General features: G+C 45.7%; 1 pseudogene; it reads left to right on the top strand.

The window, feature by feature from the left end:
• The first annotated feature begins 6681 nt into the window (after positions 1 to 6681).
• Positions 6682 to 10160, top strand: LOC123042253 (G-type lectin S-receptor-like serine/threonine-protein kinase B120; annotated as a pseudogene).
• Positions 10161 to 10384: the final 224 nt, after the last annotated feature.

Genomic DNA, 10384 nt, shown 5'->3' with positions numbered 1-10384 from the left:
GCGCAGCGGCGGCTTGTTGGCGGTGGTGGTGGTGCGTGCCGGCTGGATCTGGTGGTTTTCGCCGGGCGGCGCGGGTTGGGGCATCAGCCCGGCATGGTTGTTGCTCCGGCTGTGGACGGCGGCGGCGAGGCGGCAAGGCCATCTGGTGTGGCGGCTTCCATTCGTCGAGCCGGCATCACGGCAGCTCGGCGGGTCGGCTACGGCGGCGGCTGGTTTTTTCGGCGTCGGCTCGTTTGTAGGCGGCTCGGTTCGACCTTCGATCCATCTCATCGGCTCCCGGCCGCTATCTTCGTCAAAGGATTGACCGTCCCCCAGCTGCGGTCCATCGCTCGTCTCGCGCCCGATGCGCAGGTTCGAGCTCGTCTCGTGCACAATGCCGCAGGACTAAGCTCGTCTCGCGCACGGTGCAGCAGGACTGACCTCGTCTCGCGCACGGGTTGTGGGATCGAGCTCGCCTCGCGCCCGGTGCTGCAGGACGGGTCGATGGAGGTCAGGTGGCCGGCCTATGGGGTCTCGGCGCTGGGGGTTGGCCGGTGGTGCGAAAGGTGGGATCTTTCCGCTCATCTCTTTGGTTGGGATAGCGGCAGGTCTCGAGTGAGGTGGTATCAAGGTCTTGGATGCCGGGGCGGCGGCCCTGGTGGTGGTTGCGCGGTATCTCGGGCGGAGGCCGTGGCTTGGTGCTGCCCGGTGGCCATGGCTGTGTGGGTGGCATGGTTGCCGGGGGGTGCGTTCGGCGGCGGTGAGTTTTGGCCGGTGTGAAAACCTGTTCTATCTCCGGATGGACCGGCGGCGGCGAAGCTTGCTCCCTTCTTGAAGGCGTCGTCGCGGCTCTCATTGCCCGTCGTGCGGCTCCGGGGGAAACTTTGATCCTCGGATTGGGCGGTGGCGGCGCTCCAGTTTCGTATCCTTCCTGAAGGCGCCGCCTTGGAGCCCACGGTTCGTCATATGCGGCTTCATCTCTCCGCGGTGGTAGTGCTAGGGGTGGTGTTGCCGCGCTCAGCGCCTATATATATTGCCTTGGATGTGTGCATGTGTTGTGGTGACGTGTGTTTGTACTGGATTGCTGTGATCGTGCTTTATATATAAAGCGGGGCGAGAGCCTTTTTCGGTAAAGCAGGTACATAATCTTCTCTATTTCGCACAGTACACTACCAACCCCTATACGATGATGCACATTAAACTGCTGATACAAGCTTTATGTAAACCAGTGGCTTAACATTGATTTTCATAATGTTTAAATTGTGCCCATAAAGATTTTTTTTAACAATATTGTTTGTTGATGTTGTCGGATATATGTATGAGGGATGCTTTTTTTCTTCACGTTGCGACACACGGGCATGTTTTGCTAGTGAAATTTAATGGACCTCAACTTGTACACCAGTGAACCGTCAACTGGTCAATTGGTCTTTGTCAAGTCTCGAGCGAGCGAGCCATCGTCGCCTCGTTACCGAGCAAGCAAACCTAAGCATTATGGGCGGTAATAGGCGCCGGCGCACCGGCCCAAATTTGGGCCGGTCGCAGCGCGACCCTTCGATCTGGCGCCCCACAGCCATGGGATCTGATCCCGTGCCTTCCTCTTTGAGTCTTCTTCTTCCTCTGAATACATCCCAGAAAAAATCCCCCGCATCTGCCCCACGCGACTCTGCCTCCGTCTGCAACTCCTCGAGGGCAACGACCGCCGGCCTCCAGTCGCTCGCGTCCCCGCTTCCTGTCCTCGTGCCGCCGCTCCTCGCCGCAGCTCCCATGTCATAGCCCCCTCTGCGGCCAACTCTTTATGGCCATGGCGACACCCGCTAATCGTCATTTCATGGTGCCTTGTTTGTAGCATCCCCGCGCCCCGGTTGCAGCAGCCCCCCAGCCTCCGTTCTCCCCCTCCTCCCAGCGCATCGTCGCACCATTGGTCGGCCCCCTATGCCGGTTCCAGCACATGGGGGAATGGTTGCAGCTTCTACGGTTGCCGGTTGTAGCATCCCCGAATGTCGGTTGTAGCATCCCCGATCGCCGGTTGCAACTTTTCCGATTTCCAGTTGCCGATCACCGCCGTGAATGGTGGTAACAATTACCATCTCTAGTAGTAGCAAAAAATCCATGTGGTTACAGCAAAACGGTGTGGCCGCCGTCAAGGGGTTGCATCTTCTTCATGAATGATGTAGCAAATCCTATAGTCGGTAGTAGCAAAAAACTGTGTGGTTGCAGCAAAAAAACGTTGTTGTTGCCTGGGTCACATCATCTTCACGGATAATGTAACAAATTTCGTCGCTGGTAGTAGCAATTTATGTCGCTAGTAGTAGCAAAAACACTATGCGGTTGCAACAAAACGTTGTCGCCGTCGTCAGGGGGTCACACCATAGGCGCATAATGGCTGTAGCAAATTCCACCACGGGTCACAGCTCCTCCATCGCCTGGTTCTAGCTACTCGCATCAATGGTTGAAACATCCCTTGTCGCGCCGTCATAGCATTCCGCCGTCGAGGTTCCCGTCGTCACAAGTCCTCGCGGCGCCCCTGCCTCCTTCCTCGCTCTCTTTTGCAAGATGGCGTGGATGAGGGAGGCGCCCACAAAAAAGGAAGAATTAGCCGCGAGGGGGGGAGGGGGGAGGACTTGGTAGCCATCTCCGCTGGCAAGCTCATCTCCGACGAGATGCTGTCTGGCCTGGTCGAGGAGGTCGCAGCGAGAAAAAAGCTGCAGCGCAGCGCGAGTTGGTCTCGGGAGAGAAGATAAGGGAGAAACAAGACAAGGGATGGTGTGGGCCTCTAGCCCCCTACATCCTACGTGTAACACTTGAACTCGTTGAGAGGCGATGCGAGCGTGGGACGCGACCGGCCGATGCTTTGGCCGGCGCACCGTTCCCAATCGTTTCCCAAGCATTATTGGGTCGGCCCGTAGCGACGGGTTGTGAGCGCCAGCTCACTAGCCAACACTATAAGAGGGCAATCCCTATGCCCCATGTAGGCCGATGAATATCCACCAAATGCGCACCCTCTCGTAGTCCCGTAACCGCACCCACAATATTGGGCCGGCCCAGTTCAACTTTTTTCTATGTGTTTCCCATTAGCTTCCGTTTTTCTTCCTTGATTTTTCTTCTTCTCTTTTCATTTTTCCTTTTCAATTCCAAAATATTTTTAGAAATTCTGATTTTTTTTAAATCATGAACATTTTTTCAAATCATGAATATTTTTTAGAATTCATGAACATTTTTAAAATTAGAGAATATTTTGCAAATTCATTAAAAAAATCGATTTCATGAACACTTTCACATTTTCTAATATTTTTTTGAAACACGTGAAGTTTTTGGAAGTACACCAACATTTTTTAAAAATACTTGATTTTTTTAATTCGAAAACATTTTCAAATTTATGTACATTTTTTGAAATCCATAAATATTTTTCAAATTTGTACTAGTTTTTAATTTATGAACAGTGTTTGAAATCATGAATTTTTTTTTGAATTGAGATTCATGAAGAAAAATTGAAGTTAAAAAACAAAAAAGAGAAATGTGACAGGCCGAAAACCCCCCGAGCAGCCATCGTCGAGACATGGCGCCTCTGTTTTATTTGAGCTGGTGACAAAGAGAAACGTGACAGGCCGAAAGGCCCCCGAGCAGCGTGCGAAATGCGAGCACGGAGAGATGCGATTGTCAAAAAAAAAAGCACGGAGAGATGCCGATACGCGCTCCACCTGATGGTAACTCATTTCTTAGTAAACTTTTCGGGAGCACCTGGAACTCAGCTAGCTGAGATTTATCTATGGTCTCATTCACATGATATCATCACATATATTGGCTAGACTTTTTCTTCTCCCCATGATCTGCACGTGTCATATTGTGTTTTTGGGCTTGGCCTTTTGTTTCTCTGTAGCTCGTGCTAGAGCATACTACATAGAGTCCATAAGAGAAGCACGTGCATCTTAGTGGGCTGGCCTGTACAACATATTTTAGTTTCCAAAAAACACAGTTTTAGAGTGTTCTCTTCGTTGTCTTAAAAATGGGTGTTTTCTTCGTTGATTTTCAGTTTTTACATAGTTCTGCAGTAATCACCAGCATGATGCCTAGCATAGGACCTATCCTGGTTTTGTCCCACGCATTATTTATTTATTTATTAAAAATCCATCAAATTGTCTTAAAAATGACGAAGTTTGCAGTTTGTCTGTAGGGAATTGGTCGCTACTTCTATGCCTCGCCTGCCAGACTCCTTTTGTTGCTTGGGGGGGGGGGTAGATTTTCATTAGCTATATGTACACACACACAAAAAAAATACTATCTAGTTGGGCTTGTCATCACATAAAAAAGACGCATTTAGAAGACTGACAATTGCGACCTGACTTCAAATACTTGTAGTTGCGACCCGATCTTGAAAACTTGCAGTTACAACCCAGCCATGAAAACTTGCAGTTGCGATCTGACTTTAAAAACTTGCAGTTGCGACTCAACTATGAAAACTTGCAGTTGCGACCCGATTTTGAAAACTTACAGTTGCGACCCGACTTTGAATACTTGCAGTTGCGACGCGACCTTGAAAACTTGAAGTTACGACCTGACCTGAAAACTTGCAGTTATGACCCGAGCATGAAAACATGCAGTTGCGACCCGACCTTAAAACCATGCAGTTGCGACCCGACCTTGAAAACTTGCAGTTGCAAGCCGACTTTGAAAACTTGCAGTTGCGACCAGACCTTGAAAATGTGCAATTACGACCCGGTACTAAAAACTTGCAATTGCGAGCCGACCTTGAAAACTTGCGGTTGCGACTTGACTTTGAAAACTTATGGTTGCGACCTGACCTTGAAAACGTGCGGTTACGACCTGGCCTTGAATACTTGCAATTGCGAGCCGACCTTGAAAACTTGCGGTTGCAACCCGACTTTGAAAACTTATGGTTGTGACCAGATTTGCGGTTGTGACCCGTCCTTCAATATTTGCAGTTGCGACCCGACTTTGAAAACTTGAAGTTGTGACCCGACTTTGAATACTTGCAGTTGCGACCACAACTAAAACCTTGCAGTTGCAACCCCACATGAAAGCTCGTAGTTGCGACTAGATTCGAAAACTTGCATTTACAACCCTGACTTGAAAGCCTGCAGTCGCGACCACATTTGAAAAACAGTTGTCTGCGAGCAGTTTTTGGAAACCACGAGGTTGCGACTCCATAAAAAACAAACACTTGCAACCTGGCTTGATGGATTGCAATTACCACCAAATTTGAAAAACTTTGTAGTTGTGACCAGAATTAAAAACTTTGGTCACACAAATTTTTTGACTGAAAAACTCAGGGAACAAGCATTTCTACCGAATAGGAGGCATGGGTTTTGATATCATTAGAGTACAAAAAGACACAAAATAGATTAAATAAAAATGAGGAATAAAAATAAAAAATAAAATGAGTGATGACAAAGTAGGAAACAAGAAATATACAAAATGGAAAAATGGAAGAGAACGATGAAAAAAAATAGTGAAATCCCCAATAAATCAAATTTTCAATCTATGGTAACAAATGAATATTAGGCTAAAAAAATGAATACAGGAAATTAGGCAAAGGGAGAACAGAGGAATAATATTCTACTACATGTAGTGAAATAAAAAAACAATTAATTATGAGAGTGAAAAATGAAAAGAAAGTCGTTACAAAGAGCTGACCCCTGAAAGCTATGGTCAACGAATGACAATAACATGATTCAAAAACGAAAACAAGTGACAATAGCATGCAAGGAAGAATGCAAGCAGCTAGCAACTATTCACATCCTTAGATCATATCATCTTTCTCTTATTCGGCTGGGTAAAAAAAAAGATGAAGAAAGCCCATGTAGCCCAGCTCCGTAAGCAAAATACAAAAAAGGTAGTACTCATTCACCTGGGCTACGCCCTGTACGAGACTAGAGCAGCGTCGCTCGGATTGAAAGGCCGAATTGACTACAACGCTAAAAGAAAGACTACAATCTGATGTTTGACAGATCGGAAGGTCAAAAACGTGACTGAGACCATACTTAAAACTCAGCTAGCTGAGTTTCAGCAAAACCGAAACTTCTCTTGGTTTTCTTGCGTAGTATAAGAATTTTACTTGTGGTTGTACATGTCAACCTTTGCTTGTTGTCATAGAATGGCAAGGATGCTCGATGCTGAAATCTGATTATTTCCGTGACAAGCCACATCAGGAATACCAAAACCTCGGGCTCTGTTTTGGTTTTCTACCTCGTATTTGAACCTTCCAAGCAAGCAGCCCGAAGCATCTTCACACCACTCCTTACTTCTTCCTTCGCAAGCATATGCAGAAGGAGGCCATATTGTGCACGACTCTCCTCCCTGTATTTGTCCTCCTGCTATTGGTTTGTTTCTGCAACTGTGATGGACACCCAATAACACCTGCAAAGCCACCTGGCAACACGCTTCGTGATGGTGGACAGGTTAGCGTATTGGTTCTCTTCTTGGTCTGCAAAACTCCACACGGAGACCAATAGGAATGCTGAATAATCAACTCATACGACTTGTGGTCCTGTGTCATTTGTCGATGTGCGCAAAAAGTCCAATGTAAGCAATCCGATGAATAGGTAGAGAAAAGTCTGAGCAGTGTTTCCACCATCTAGTAAACAATCTAAACCATCTTCATATGTTCTACCTTCTTCCTTTTGCTCACCCATCTTCATATACACTACCTTCTTCCTTTGCTCGTCACAAGCAAAAAAGGGCCTAATGGACATGATTTACACCCCAGCTTTTATCCTCCTGTTCTTGATTTCCTTCTGCCAATCCGATGATCGCCTAACACCCACAAAACCACTCTCCCCCGACGACATGCTTATCTCAAGCGGTGGCATCTTCACTCTTGGCTTCTTCTCCCCAACAAACTCAACTGCAAACTCGTACATCGGCATATGGTACAACAACATCCCGCAGCGAACATACGTGTGGGTCGCGAACCGCGACAGCCCAAATCACCAGCAGTTCCTTTGGTAAGTTTGTTGTGACCAACAACTCTGATCTTACCTTGTTAGACCCCAAAGAAGCACTCTTTGGACAACCACGAACAACATCACCACCACCGAAGCCACCGGAACTGCTGCTATACTGCTTGACACCGGGAACTTGGTCATCCGGTTGCCGAACGGCACAGATATACGCAGAGCTTTTATTACCCAACCGACACCATCCTCCCTAACATGACTGCACCATTGAGCAGCAAAAATGAGGGCTACAAGCGCCTTGTCGCTTGGAGGGGACCTGATGACCCGTCCACAAGCGACTACTCCATGGGAAGTGACTCCAGCTCGGTCCTCCAGGTCTTCATCTGGAATGGGACGAGACCATACTGGCGCAGAGCTGCTTGGACTGGTGCGCTTGTCAACGTCGTGTATCGAAGCAACACCGGCACCATCATATTCCAAACAATTGAAAGAAGAGGGGCCGAGTTCTACGTAACGTACACCGTCTCCGATGGCTCACCAAGTATGCGTGTGATGCTGCACTATACGGGCATGGTGAAGTTCATGACATGGAACAGCAACTCATTGTCTTGGGATGCTTTCGTGGAGCAGCCCAGTGCTAAGTGTGATAGATATGATTCATGTGGCCCATTTGGCTACTGTGATGGCACCGGAGCGATTCCAACTTGCAAGTGCCTCGATGGGTTTGAGTCTGATGGCCTCAACTTTTCCCAAGGATGTCAAAGGAAGAAAGAGCTGAAATGTGATGGTACAGATAGTTTCATAACTTTACCTGGCATGAAAACGCCTGACAAGTTTCTGTACATCAGGAATAGAAGCTTCGACCAATGCACAACAGAATGCAGCAGCAACTGCTCATGCACCGCTTACGCATATGCCAACGTGAGTAGTCTGGACACAATTGGAGATAGTTCGAGGTGCTTGGTTTGGATGGGGGAGCTTGTTGACACTCGGAAGCCTGCTGGTGGTATTACTGAAAATCTTTACCTCCGTATTTCCAGCTCATCCGGTATTTGGCATTCCTTACCCATCTTAATGCTCTTAATGCTTATGCAGTTAGATTGATTGCCTGTTAATGTAAGTTTGTATGGTGGCTACTACAATAGCAAGTCGCGGTTGCACACTTGCAATTTACTTCAATGGAATTTGAACCTATATTGTGCAACTGGTGCTCTCCTTTTACAGATCCATGTTGAATATGGTACTAACAGATATGATGATAGAATTTGAATTAATATGTTACCCAGTTCTTGCATATATTATCTGTTTCATTCCTGGCTTGTTCAGTGCTGCCAACTGTATTATCCCCACCTTGCATTGAAAGCAGTCCTGTTTTCAGATTCTGCTTCTTTAGGATCCTGTCATCAGTTGGCATCCAGTTCATCAGAGTTTAGTCGATTTACTGATTTCATATGGTAATAGATAAAGCCTATATGCTAGCTTCTTTGGTGTCATCAGATAATTCTACATCAGTACAAAGTAATGATTATTTACCTAGAATTTGCAGTACATGAGATGTTACAATGTTGCATTATTCACGGTAAATATGACACTTGCAGCAAATGTATGACATTATTCTCTTGGTGGACTATAGATGTGCAGTTGATGAGAAAAAGATAGCTAAACTGAAGATTGTACTCCCGATTGTGGCATGTCTGTTGATATTCACATGCATATACCTTGGATGCAAGTCAAGAGGTAGAATAACTTCTCATTAACCCTTTTCTCTTAGAAAGAATTATTAATGAAGGATTCATTTGAGACAATATTGATGAAACTATCATGTCAGGTAAAAGCAGCAGAAAAGTTCAAAACAAACATAAGCTAAAACACTTGAATGCTTCTGATGAACTTGGGAACGAAGATACAGAACTTCCGTCTGTTGGCTTTGAAGATATTCTCATTGCAACAAACTATTTCTCTGATCACAACATGCTTGGAAAAGGTGGTTTTGGAAAAGTCTACAAGGTAATAAACATTTTTAGCTTCATTTCTGAAGAACAAATATTTTTGTTGTTCTCTTGTTAAACTGAAAAATGATGTGCTCGTGTAGGGAATGTTGGAAAGTGGCAAGGAAATTGCTGTCAAAAGTCTTAGTATTGGATCTGGGAAAGGGGTTAGAGAGTTTAGGAATGAAGTAGTTCTAATTGCCAAATTGCAGCACAGAAACTTAGTTAGACTTCTTGGTTACTGCATTCATGAAGATGAGAAATTACTCATCTACGAATACTTACATAACAAGAGTTTGGATGCCTTCCTTTTTGGTATGTTCTGACTTATGTGCTTAAAAAATAATTTTACATTAACTACAGCGAGGGTTTTACTATGGCTCACAATACATCTCATTTTGCATGGATTTTGGAAGATGCTACAAAAAAATCTGTGCTTGATTGGTTGACCCGGTTCATGGTCATTAAAGGGATAGCAAGAGGCCTTCTTTATCTCCACAAAGATTCAAGATTAACAATAGTTCATCGAGATCTCAAGGCAAGCAACATCTTGTTGGATGCAAAAATGACTCCAAAAAATATCTGATTTTGGCATGGCAAGGATCTTTGGAGGAAACGAGAAACAAGCAAACACTAAGCGTGTTGTTGGGACATAGTAAGTAATATTTATGCACCAGCTATGCTCAGTGTGGTATTCCCTTAAAGTATAGCTAATATATTTTCCTTGGAATTGTTCAAATAGTGGTTACATGTCTCCTGAATATGCGATGGAGGGTTACTTTTCTGTCAAGTCTGACACCTACAGCTTTGGGGTTCTGCTGTTCGAGATTGTAAGCGGGTTAAGGATTAACTCGCCCCATCTCATAATGGACTTTCCAAACCTTATATCTTACGTAAGTATTACTAAAACGTTTTAATTTCCAATGGTTTAAGTACTCATAGTAACTTGACCAGAAATTGATTTCATTGATTCAGGCATGGAGCTTATGGGTTGACGGAAATGCAAGGGAATTGGTGGAGTCGTCGGTTGTAGAGAGATGTCCACTTGATGAAGTTTTACGATGTGTTCACATAGGACTCTTGTGTGTTCAAAACCATCCAAATGCTAGGCCACTCATGTCATCCATTGTGTTCATGCTAGAGAATGAAACAGCTCCGCTTCCCAGAGAAACATGTATATTTTACGTTACGGAATCATGAAGCCGAAGACAGGAGAAAATACATGGGAAGATCCGAGACTCAGAATGAAATGACCATCACAACACTGAAGGGACGATAAATGTTTATTGGTTACATTGTTCCTTGTTCGTAAACTGCTAAAAAACTTGTGGTTGAGCGATTCCTACCAATTCATGTTTGCATACACTGTCGAATAGATTGTTGTCAACACGCAAGCTGTGGGAGTAATGGGCCACGGGTAGGCTAACCCGAGCCCCAGAACCTTTCAAGACATCGGGGCAGGCCGCGCCCCTCAAGCCGAGTCCCAGGGACGACTCCAAGATA

Source organism: Triticum aestivum, chromosome 2B, assembly GCF_018294505.1.
Source record: "Triticum aestivum cultivar Chinese Spring chromosome 2B, IWGSC CS RefSeq v2.1, whole genome shotgun sequence".
NCBI classification, from domain to species: Eukaryota; Viridiplantae; Streptophyta; class Magnoliopsida; order Poales; family Poaceae; genus Triticum; species Triticum aestivum.
Note: the sequence above shows the minus strand (reverse complement) of the source record. Positions and strands in the feature narration are given on the sequence as shown.